This window comes from Malania oleifera, chromosome 12 (assembly GCF_029873635.1).
Source record: "Malania oleifera isolate guangnan ecotype guangnan chromosome 12, ASM2987363v1, whole genome shotgun sequence".
Classification (NCBI taxonomy): domain Eukaryota; kingdom Viridiplantae; phylum Streptophyta; class Magnoliopsida; order Santalales; family Ximeniaceae; genus Malania; species Malania oleifera.
In genome coordinates this window covers 37,058,857-37,072,269 of record NC_080428.1, presented here as the reverse complement: position 1 = coordinate 37,072,269, position 13,413 = coordinate 37,058,857, and positions in this window count along the sequence as shown.

Sequence of the window (13,413 nt, the reverse complement as noted above, 5' to 3'; positions counted from 1 at the left end):
GGCTGCTAGAGATGTTATTACAGGTATACTTACTGTTTTACCATATAAAGTTATTTTTTTATTTGATACAGGTGCCACACATTCCTTTGTGTCGGCAGGGTATGTTAAAGTAACTAGGGTAGAGGCACAATTATTAAATGTTGAGTTGTCTATAGTCACGCTGACGGGATCTATGGTGAGGTGTAGGAAAGTACTTCGAAACTTTCCAATGAGCATTCAGGAGAAAGTACTACCAGCTGATCTCGTGGTACTAAATATGCAGGGGTTTGATGTAATACTGGGTATGGATTGGCTGGCAGCTAATCACGCCAACATAGATTGCCATCAAAAAGAAGTGATCTTCAGACCCCCGAGAGAGCAAGAATACAGACTTGTGGGTTCACGTGTGCATGCCTCACCACAGCTAGGGTTCACGTGTGCATGCCTCACCACAGCTAGTGTCAGCTATTCAGTGCCACCCCCGAGAGATTGAATTTACCATGGATCTACTATTACGGTCGGCACTGGTATCTAAAGCACGATATCGTATAGCTCCAGCCGATTGAAAGAATTGAAATATCAGTTGCAGGAGTTGCTGGATAAGGATTTATCAAGCCTAGTGTGTCGCCATGGGGGAGCCCAGTCCTGTTCGTGAAGAAGAAAGATGGGACCATAATGATGTGCATAGATTATAGGGAGATAAACAAATTGACGGTCAAAAATAAATATCCTTTTCCCAGGATTGATGATTTATTTGATCAGCTTTAGGGGACCCAAGTCTACTCTAAATTCAACCTACGGTCAGGTTATCATTAGGTAAAAGTTATAGTAGAGAACATTTTGAAAACAGCATTCCGAACCAGATATAGGCATTATGAATTTTTGGTGATACCATTTGGGTTGACTAATGCACCTGCAGTATTTATGGATTTAATGAATTGGGTGCTCCATTAGTACCTGGACTAGTTTATTATGGTTTTCATTGATAATATACTAGTCTACTCAAGAATTTTTTAGGAGCATGAGCATCATTTGAGGTAGGTGTTGTAGATATTAAGAGAAAGAAAGTTGTACACAAAATTCAAGAAATGTGAATTCTGGTTAAGGCAGGTTACTTTCCTCGGGTATGTGATCTCCGAGGATGGCATAGCGGTTGACCCGAGTAAGATAGAGGCAGTGGTGAGTTAGGTAAGGCTAGGAAATGTCTAGGAGATCAGGAGTTTTCTAGGTTTGGCAAGTTACTACCGACGCTTCATAGATGGTTTCTCCAGATTATCAAGTCCACTAACACGACTTGCTAGGAAAATGTGAAGTTTGATTAGACCGATGATTATGGGCAGAGCTTCCAGGAGTTAAAGTGGAGGTTGGGTTTGGCACCGATACTGGCTATTCCATCAGGAGAGGATGGATTTGTGATATACAGTGATGTATCTTTGAAGGGTCTTGGATGTGTGTTAATGCAGCATGGGAGAGTCATTGCCTACGCATCTAGACAGCTTAAAGAATATGAAAATAATTACCCTGTGCACGACCTAGAGTTAGTCATAGTGGTGTATGCACTAAAAATCTAGAGACATTATTTATATGATGGAAAATGCAAAATCTTCATGGACCACAAAAGTTTGAAGTATTTCTTTACCCAAAAAGAGCTGAATATGAGGCAAAGAAGGTGGCTGGAACTCATTAAAGATTATGACTACACTATTAGCTACCATCCAGAGAAAGCAAACGTGATGGCCGATGCATTGAGTAGGAAAACAGCGGGAGCAACAGTGTCAGCAGTGGAAATTCAGCACCCTATTCAGATGGATTTGGAGAGGTTAGGTATGGAACTGATAGAGGATGATCATCGGACATTCATTGCCAACCTTGTAGTACAGCCTAATTTGCAAGAAAGAATTAAAGCCGCCTAGAGGAATGATCCAGAATTAGAAGAGCTGATAGAGAAAGTACAGGATGGACAAGGGGAAGAATTCAGTATTTCAGATGACGGGGCTCTGAGGTTCCATGCTAGACTGTACGTTCCTGAGGACGTCGAGATCAGGAGGATGATCTTAGAGGAGGCTCACAGATCACTATACACCATGCATCCAGATAGTACTAAAATGTACTGGGATCTACGGGAATCCTTCTGGTAGAGCGGTATGAAGAGGGACATTACTGAATTTGTGAAGTAGTGCTTAACATGCCAGCAGATAAAGTTTGAGCACTAGAGACCTACGGGACAGTTACAGCCACTCTACATCCCTGAGTGGAAATGGAATCACATCTCCATGGATTTTATGACAGGGCTACCACCAGCGCGACAGGGACAAAATGTTATTTGGGTGGTCATAGATCAACTGACGAAGACCGCTCACTTTATCCCTATTAAAATCAATTATTATATGGACAAGCTAGCAGAATTGTACATTTAGGAGATAGTACACTCCCATGGAGTGCCGATATCCATAGTCTCAAACCATTACCCCAATTTACGTCACGATTTTGGAAGAGTTTTCAGGAGGCCATGGGGTCACAGTTAGCATTTAGCACAGCTTTTCATCCTCAGACTGATGGCCAGACCGAGAGGACGATTCAAATATTTGAGGATAGTCTGCGAGCTTGTGTGCTGGATTTTGGGGGTAGCTGGACCTAGTATCTACCGCTGGTTGAGTTCACATATAATAATAGCTATCAAGTCAACATCGGCATGGCACCATACGAGGCATTATATGGTAGGAGGTGTCGTTCTCCACTGTACTAGGATGAAGTGGGTGAAAGGCTAGTTATGGGACTAGAATTGGTACAACAAGCTTGCGATAAAGTTTGACTAATTAAAGACAGAATTAGTTTAGCTCAGAGTCAGCAAAAAAGCTACGAAAATACTCGTTGTCGAGAGTCAGAGTTTGACGTGGGAGATCGGGTATTTTTTAGGGTAGCTCCACTTAGAGGAGTTATGAGATTTGTAAAGAAGGATAAGCTAAGCCCTAGGTACATTGGCCCGGTTGAAAATACTTAAGAGAGTGGGGTCAGTTGCTTACAAGCTAACTCTACCACCAGCCCTATTTAGAACTCACGACATATTTTATGTTTCCATGTTGAGGAAATACGTCTCAGACGTAATAACCCAAAAAAAAAATAATAATAATAATAATGGTCATTTAGTTAGTTTCAAAACGAAAGTGTTTCTCTATTAGGATCCTTGATTCCATGTTTGATGCCTAAGAAAGACCTTGTCTAAGCGAGTGCTCAGAGACCATTGCGACTCAGTCACTCCCTAGAGGTCAGCCTAGTCAAAATGGAATTTCATAGGATAAAACAGGGTAGACACTGTTTATATACGTAAATAAGTACATAAAATAATGTTTTGACTGACATAATTTGTAGAAATATATGATAAAATAATAATATAGGTATCCTATGCAGGGCCCACCAGACTGTGTGGGGCCTACATGAGTCTTGAAACCGTGTGAAGGTTCACACAAGTCTCGAAGCTGTGTAGGGATCATAAAATCGTATGAGAATTATTGGAGTTACGTAGGATTCACTTGGGTCTTGAAGTTGTTTGGGGCTCACAAGACCATGTGAGGCCCACATGAGTTTTCAAATTTCAAATTTAATTCTTTTTCAAAAATAAATAATAAAATAAAATAAATACTAAAAATAGCTTAAAAGTAATAATAATGATAATAAGGATTTTAAAAAATAAATAAATAAAATAATAAATTAATTAATTAATTAATTAAAATTTTATTTAATGGGAATGGTGACAAGCACTCTCACATGGCCTCCATCCTCATCCCATACTCAACTCATACCTTGCCCATCTCTTACCCATTTTTTAATTTTAAAAAAATTATAATTTCACCCCTCTCCCCACACTTTTACAAATTTCATTTCTTCCCCAAAATTTTCCTATAAATAGGAAACTCTCAACCTTCATTTTTCACAACAATTTTTCCAAGAAAGAAAATGATTAGTGAGTGAAAGAATTAGTGGTGGAGAGAGAATTTTTGAGTAAGTTCTCACTCACCCACTCTTTCCGATCTCATTTCTTAGAGATAGTTATTGTGTTCGTAGCACAAGGTAAAAGAAGAAGGTAAGTAAATTTGATTATGTTAGTTTTTTTTTATTTAAAATTCATAGTCGAGTCTATTTTATAAGTAAATTTCAATTATGTTAGTTAGTTTCATAAAATTTCCATGAGTTTATTTTTTTTACGCATATTTAATTATACCAATTCTATCTTTAATATACGTGCATTTTTGGGTTAAGAAATGTTCTAATCCACTTGGGTAATTTTCAGCATTTCTTTCTATTCAAAAATAAATAAATAAATATTTTTTACACAAAAATTGTGTGGCATGAGTTTATTTCTACGTTGCATGTTTTATGAAAATATGAGTAAAGATGAGATTTTTACGAGATTATTTTAAATTGCATAAATTATAATAAGATGGTTTTTAAAACCCCTTATGGCAAAAGAAGTTCAAAGTTACAGATGCTCGATACCGCAGCTTAAAGTTTAAACGGATCAGAGTGCACCCACACTGTTTACAGAGTGGTTATTTATGTTAGTGGATTTCTCCTTAGTGCACACCTGGTTCCGGACCAGGATTTAATAAGGAAAATCTCACTTAATGCTTATGTACATTGATTTAGTTTGGTCGGCCAGTCAGCTAAGTCCAGTTTTCGGACCGCACAACCCAGTCATGGGGGTAAACATGACTTACAGAAAACTGGCCTAAGGGTGGTTTTTACAATATATGTTTATACATATTTAATTACGTGTACAGAGTTATTAATGAGTTGAAGGAAAAGTATAAGTTTATATGAAAAGGGTCATTCTTGTGCCTAAATGACGATTTAAAGGAAACGTATAAGGAAAAGTATATGTATGTATATAGTTAAACATTTTTATAGTTTTAAAGTTAAAAGTTTAATTTAACGGTCACAGTATATGGTTATTAAATTTTACTATTATAGTTGATGGTGAAAGTTTTATACAAAAATTTTGAGATTTACATTTATTTTAGAAACAATTTTGAAGTTATAGTATTAAATATTATTTTACGAAATTTTTAAAAGCTCATTTTGGCCACACACTAATAATAATATTATTTACTTACTAAGCATTATCTCACTCCAATCATATTTTAATTTAAGATAACTCTGAAGGGCATGTTGAAAATCAGGTTTAGCAAGCATGCGGGTGGGGATAGAAAAATAAAGATTGATTAGAAATATTAGTATGATGCCAAATATTTATGCTTATGTAATTTTTCTTCTTTTGAAATAAATGATTGTAATATGGATAATTAGTATTCTGGTTTAATAATAATTGAGTTTATTTACTTCTGCTGTAAATCAATAGTAAAAAGTAAATAGCCCAGACCCTTCAGGGTTGGGGTATTACACTAGACCCTTCCCATATGATTAGTTATGTAGAGATAGAGCTCTAAGGATTCACTAGCATATGAGGAAGCACCGGTGCAGATCTTAGACAGGAAGGAACAGGAATTGCGTGCTAAGAAAATTAAATTAGTAAAAGTCTTGTGGAGGAATCATGTCATAAAAGAAGTTTTGTGGGAGTTTGAAGAGGAAATTAGATAGAAATACCTACACCTATTTTGTGGGATACAGTAATAGTTAGTATTATTTAAAATAACAGCAACTTTATTTTAATTAGTAGAGAATGATGAATGTATAGTTGTATTTTAGATTATAGGGTAGGTAGTGTTTTTGTTTTGGGAGAATTTTATTTTATGAGTATATTTGTAATCTCCTAGAACCTTGAAAGTAACCACAGTATTCATCCGCCATAAGTGAGGGTAAGTAATAAAATAAGTAGCCTATTTTCCTCAAAGGATGGTGTTCAATATAGATAGTAAATTTCGAGGAAGAAATTTTATGAGGGGAGAATATAGTAACCCGGATAATTATGGGAATTAAATAATAAAGAAAAGAGAGGGAAAAGTCTTCTTTGGCTCGTCGACGTGGATGCATGTCTCGTCGATGAGAGTTTACCGAGGGGCCATTTTCGGGGCCTAAAACTCATCGACGAAGGTTACATGCTTGTCGACGAACTTCCTTATTAAACTCTTCGATGAGATGACGTGGCTTGGCCATGTGGCAAAACGTCTATAAGTAGTAGAAAATCGGGATTCAGCAAAAGAAAATTATTTTTCCTCATTCCTCTCTCTCTCTCTCTCCTGCTCGGTTCATCTCACTTCTCTCTACATTTCTCGCTCTGTCTCTCCCTATTTCAATGATCCGAAGTCGCCACGTTGTTCTTGGGGAGATTCTTTATAAGTCTGTTAGAGTAAATTGTTGGTTTGGTCAACTTGGGCATCATCCCAAAACCAAAGTATGCATATTATTTGGGTATTTTCAGTTTTATTAGGCCTATTTGAGTTTAAATTTTAAGTAATATGGGAATATACTGGAGTTTTGTAAAATAAATTAGGATATTATATTTTCAGGACTGGTAAGGGAAATATGTTTTACTAGTAAATTCAGAAATATTATCAGTAAATTATAGTATTTGTTTATTAAGGTACAGGGTATAAATTATATAGTTTTATAGATTTCAGAACATGAGTTTTATTAATTGTGTGGTCTGAGTAGATATTTGTTAAGTACATAATTTATATAGTTTTTCATAATATTATAATTTACAGTGTATATATATAGATAGATATATTTTTACAAACAAATATTTACCAGATAGATATTTTACAAATATTATACAGACAAGTATTTTACAGTATTTACAGAATGTCATGCTTTCCAAAACTATAACACTCAGACATTACAGATTATTCAGTCAGATAAAACAGTAGGATATTACAGTCAAATATTATAGATATTACAGTTATTTTAGTAAGATATTATAGTATTTTCAGATCAGATTTATAGTGTTATGGTTATTTTGGAAACAAGATAGAAATAGTAGGATATCTATTGAAATAGTATATACAATATCAGACCTTGATGAATCAAGTTATGTTCAGTTAGTAGAGCACGGTATCGTAGCTAGTATAGAATAGAGTGCAACCACACATCTTAGATAGTGTGTGGATGATTTCCGTCAATCGTGCCTGGAGTGATTGCAGACTCCCTAGAAGACTAGGTTGAGGTGGTCGGTTTGACAAGGTAGTTACCAATTCCGAGCCTAGGAAAGGTTGCAGTTTGACCGGAATGAGGATTGGTAGAGTACAGTTGACTTATCTAGTAGGCCAACCAGGATTAAGTGCCGCCTATGGGCCGCACAACCCTGTCATGAGGGGTTAAATCATGACGTGCAGTTTTTTCAGGGTAAACATCTCAATTAGTATGATATTAGAACTATGAAAAGTAGAAAACTCAGATATTACAGTTATACTTTAAACTATGATAAATGCAAGTTATAATGTATATTGATTTACCAGCTTTTACAGTTTCAGATATTGTCAATATAATATTTATTAAACTCAATCACCACACACTAGTAATAGCATATTTCCTCTTACTGAGCGTTGTCTCATCCCAGTGGTTTAACATATTTCAAGTGATCCAGTTAGGTGGGCAGATCAGGCTCGTAGATAGAGAGATTTTTTGTACTTCCCTGTTTATAGGGTAAGTGCATTCAAGGGATTGTATTTTTTAGCAGATAATACTGGGGTGATGTGTAAATATGTATGTATGATTTGGAATCACTGAATTATGGTATTGTAAATATGAGTGTATGACTTTATGTTTTCCGCTGCATAGATGTTTCAATTTGTGTACAAGAATACCTCTGTGCCCATCTGAGGCCTAAGATGTTATATCAGGTGTTATAGGGGTATCAGAGTAATTTTATATTTTATATATAAAAAATGGTGTAATTTTTGAATCATTACACTCAACGAACTAAATATTTGCATACAAACACCACATCATATCCCATTTAAACTTTAAAGAGTGTATGTGAAATGATTAGCCACTGAATGCAAACATATACATGGAAGATATCTCATTTAAATTGTCTATGTGTATGCAGGATAATTATAACAATGAAAGAACAAGCATACATATACGGAATTTAAAGTATGAAAAATAAATGAGATAGAGAGAGACACACAATATTTGTTATCAGGGTTCGGTCAATTCTGCTTACATCCCTACCTTAAGCTAGCAGCTCAAGGATTCCACAATGTGCTCACTTTAACCAGGCGGAGCGATGCCACTTACAATCTCCTTACGGGGCGAAGACTCCTCAACTCAAATTACAGGACTAAGCCACAACCAGTACTCCTTGTGGGGCAAAGTCTCCCCAACTCAATTACAGGGCTAAGCCACAACCGGTTCTCCTTATGAGGCAAAGACACCTTGGTTCACTTTTCGGGCAGAACCAAATTGTACACCCTTTGACAGGAAGGTGTATCTCCTAGCTCACCTAACCGAGTTCGAACTAAATCGGAACTCCTTTACGGGGCAAAGTCTCCCCAACTCAACTTACAGGCTGAGCCAAATTGATACATAAAACAATAATTTTTGTACAAATATACACTTCTAAACTAAGCAGGGATGTACACATTAAAGATCAAAATGCACTCTCATATGATGTGAAATAAGCTCAAGAGAGTAAGGGTGTTTTTCTCAAAATAAATTTGTAATCTTTGAAAAAGATATATATGATAAAATACTTCAAAGATTTGAACCCAAACAAATTATTCTCCAAAAATATTTTTCAATAAGAAGTAGGAGAACCTGGGGTTTTTGCTCTTAAGAATATTTTTGCAAAAACAAATATATATGATCTTTGATGTTAATTGAAGTATGCAATAAAAGCTTCAAAGATCTAATATAAAATAAACATTTTCTCCAACAACGATTTGCAATAAAAGTGTTTGGAGAAGTTAGGATTTATGCTCAAAAACATTTTTGCAATAAATACAATACGAGCTTTTGAATCTTGCAATAGATGTACAAATATTCAAAGGCTACCAAGAGTTATCCCAATAATTATTTATCAAATAAATAATATGGGAAACCCTCAAAGCTTACTCTCAAAAATGATTTTCTAAACTAATGAACAAGTGAGAGTAAATGCTTTGGATACAGAAATAAATGTAAAAAATAAATACTCTCTTTTCATAAAGAATTTTTCAAAACAATTAGTGAAAGAGAGTAGTAGAGTAAAAAAAATATTTTGCCCCAACAAAAGATTTTATCATAAAATGAGTTTGGGGAAACTTTGATTTAAGAAATAGCCCAAAATATTTGAAAGAAATTTTTGGCTAATCAAAGTTGCTAATTAAGCTTATGGAAGGGGTATTTATAGACTTCTAAAAAATATGATCGTTTGGGAACACACTCGGTATTTTAGAAATGCTTAAACAAATATTAATCATGTTTAGCGCTGAAAAATTTGGGCAACTCGAGAGAGTCAGTCAACTAAGGAAAGGGTCAATCGAATGACCTAGGGTAAAATTTGAACTTTCTTAAGGGTTTGGTCGACTGAGGAAAGTGTCAGTCGACTAAACTAAGCCAAAAATTCAAATTTTCTAAGGGCTTAGTCGATTAAGCAAGAGGTCGGTCAACTAAGCAAGGGCAATTTTCCACCCCTTCGATACTCGGTTGACTGAGCACTTTAAGCCTTTAGTTGGTCGATTGACTGAGTTTATAGTCGGTCAACTGAGCCTATGCAAATCTGGCCAAATGAACTAGTCGATCGACTGAGCACTTTAAGCCTTTAGTTGGTCGGTTAACTGGGGTCAGTTAAAATAAAAAATTTGGCCCAGTTTTTGACCCAAGAATAATTAAAAAACCTTTGTATGATTTTAGCATTTTAGAAGAAGTTTTTTCATGAAAGGTTTTAATCCCTAGTGTCTATGGTCCTTGTTGGGTTTCCTACGGTCAGTCTATGGTCATTCTGAGCTTAGTATCATATCATGCAGGATATACATTATTACAAACCAAATATATAAATATTAAATGCACTACAAATAAAACAAAAGTCTTCTTTTCTTTTGCTCTTCAGTTTTCATGGAATATGCCAAGTTGAGATGAGCTTTATGCGTCTTTATAGCTTTTATTTTTAAATACCTTATGTTTGTGCTATCAAGTAAACTTGTTCAAGTACTAAATACACACATAAGATACTTGTGCTTTGTCAACATCAAAATAGGGATTGGACTCAAAAAGTCAACAAAGACCATCCCACTTGATAAGTACAACTCAAAAGGAAAACAAAGATTGAGCACTGCTCACTAGAATGACCCAACAAATGAGCACAACTAATGAGGCCCGAAGACCAGCCCACTTGATGAGAATAGCTCATGAGGCAAACAAATATTGAGCATTGCTCACTAGAATGGAATAACAAATAAGCATAGCTCATGATGGCCCAAAGAACTAGCCCACTTGATGAGCATAGCTTATGAGGCAAACGAAGAATGGGCACTACTTGCCAGAGTGGCCCCCAACTAATGAGCACGACAAAAGTTTGGCTTGGATCTAGCTAGAAATTACAAACATCGGCTCGAATTGAAGCCATATGCATCTGGCTCGAAAAGATCCAAAAAGGTGAACACCCAGCTCAAATTGATTAGTATTAAGAAACATTCAGCTTGGGTTGAGCCAACACTGATGAAATCGGCTCGGATCGAGCCAAAAGTGCGAGAATAGACTTAGATTTGAACGTAATGAAGGAGCACTCGTTTCAAATTTGATTGTAATGGAGGAATACTCGGCTCAGATTGAGCCAAATTACGAATTATCCAACTCGAATTGAGCCTAACAGCAAATATAACTAGCTCGAGATGAGCCAATAAGAGTGAAAATCAGCTTGGATGGAGCCACACCCAGCTTGGATTGAGCTAAACTTTGAGAAAAAGGCTCGAATTGAGCCGAGCAATGGTGCAGTACGACTTGAATTGAGCCGAAAAGAGGCTTGGATTTAACTGAACACGGCTTGGATTGAGCTAAAATGGTTGTACAGTGCGACTCAAATTGAGCCGAATACGGCTCAAATTGAGCTAAATACGGCTCGAATTGAGCCGAGCAATGGTGCAGTACGACTTGAATTGAGTCGAAAAGAGGCTTGGATTTAACTGAACACGGCTTGGATTGAGCTAAAATGGTTGTACAGTGTGACTCAAATTGAGCCGAATACGGCTCAAATTGAGCGGAATACGGCTCGGATTGAGCCGAATAAGACTCAGATTGAGTCGAATAAGAAACACAAAACGGCTTAAGTTAAGCCAAATACGGCTCAGATTGGTCCAAACAAGAAACATAAAAGTGGCTCATATTTAACCAAATGCAACTTGGATTAAGCTGAACGCTTGTGCAGCACAACTATAATTGAACAAAATCGTGTCAGCTTGGATTAAGCCAAACTGTGAATAATAGGGCCTAAAAAAAAAAAATCAAAAGAAATGGCAGACCTTGAAGCATTTGAATTTTAAAAACACATTTTGAAAATTCGAAACAAGGGGGGGGGGAACTGATATACCTTAAATTCATACTCACTCACAAGACCACCATTAACACCCCCGTGTAACTGGCGCACTAAATTTAATATGCTCATTCATGAGAGGAGATGATTAGAAGGCCGCAATTAAAACCTCCACATAAATACCCTTAAAACTTTCATAACCCTTATAAGTATAATAATGTGTTCATCAATGTTGAATTAAAAGAGGGTCAACCTCCACCACTATAAATAGGGACTTTGAGAGGAGATAAACATCTCCTTCTTATCTACTTCTTTCTACTATTGCAATTCAAAGTCTCCCACAAGTCTCTTACTTAAGCATCAGAGTTATCACTCGGACTACATCCTAGGTCCTCCAAACTATTTACGATTGTCTCTTTTCAAGTGTTCGTGGTCAAGGGACGAATCACGAAATTTGTTTGATTTTCGACACCAACACAACTAAACAAGTGCTAAGCATTTATATTCAATTTTTTAAGGTATGACTTTGATTTCCTCTCCAATTTTTATAACTTTTTTCCTAATTTCTTTAAAAAAAAAATTTGGGAACATGAATCTTAGATTTTGAATTTACATTATATTGATTTGAAAAAAAAATTGAATATAATTTTACACTATATTTTATTCAAATCCAAATAAATACAAATCCAAGTTCTTAGCTGAGCTTGAAAAGATGGGTCTACTCGCTTCTACTAAACTCATTTTCTTTGGTTTTTTCTTTAGTGCATCTTCATTTGGCACATTAGTAAATTAGCATATATAACTATTAATGAGAATTCTCCTTTAAATTTTCAAAAAAAAAAAAGATATTAAAAAACAATTAAGGCAAAGAAATTGGACTTGATTCGCAGGCCACTTGGAATTATAATGTGTTCTTTAGTTATTGTGTGGGCACATGTTATGTGATTGTCTCACATTTTTAATTTGTCACTTTTAGAAGATAATAGGAAGCTAAGAAGATAATGGGGGGTTAAGAAGATCTGTTTGAGTTTTTTGCATTTTTAAATTTATTGTGCTTAAGGTATATTGAGTTAATAAGATAATATGAAGTTATAAAGATTTATTTAAATTTTTACATAAACTTAATTTATTAAAATATTTATGCACATATGATTCATAAATATTATAATGATAAAATAACTTATACATTGAGTGTATTTTAGAGATTACTTTCATAAAATAAGAAAAATCATAAGGCCCCTCCTTCTTGTTAGTGTGCTAGTTGTTTTGTTGTCAGGATTGTAAAAAGTAAACTCCACTTATGATAAGCATCACTAACACTATGAAGGGGATTTTTCTTGTGGTGTCATTTTCAAAAATGTCAAATTTATCCCTATAATTACTAATAATTATTTTAAAATATTCCTTTAACTATCCATAATTATCCAAAATACCCTTATAATTATATCAAATTTATCCTTATAATTGTTCATAATTGTTCCAAGGTATCTCAATAACTATTTACAATTATCCCAATATGCCCTTATACTATTGACTTTTTTATTATTTTTTTATAATTTTTAAAAATTTTTAAAAAATAATAAAAAAGTCAATAGTATAAAATAAAAAGAAAGAGCTGTGGAGCACACAAATAGTACATTGTCATAGCTAGTGATATTGAAAAAAGTAGGACTCACCCGCTATAAGTTTTACATTTAAATAACATGAATACAAACAAGTGAAGAGACAGGCATACCATACAATTTCTCATAAGACAAATACCAAACAAAAGAAGAAAAATATTGCTAAAAAGTTTCACTTACTTCCCCTTAATGTTTTAAATGTTATTATGCTGACAAGTAGTTCCATATTACCATATTAAGCAAGGAGCATGGACTTCCATGCTTATTACCTAAACATTGCCAATGTAATCTTTGTTCCAAATGTAATATTTGCATCACAAATATTTCATAGAATTTGAGCAAATCATTCTTTTATTTATTATTTTTTAAATAATTTTATACACTATATTGATTGGCTGCAAATCA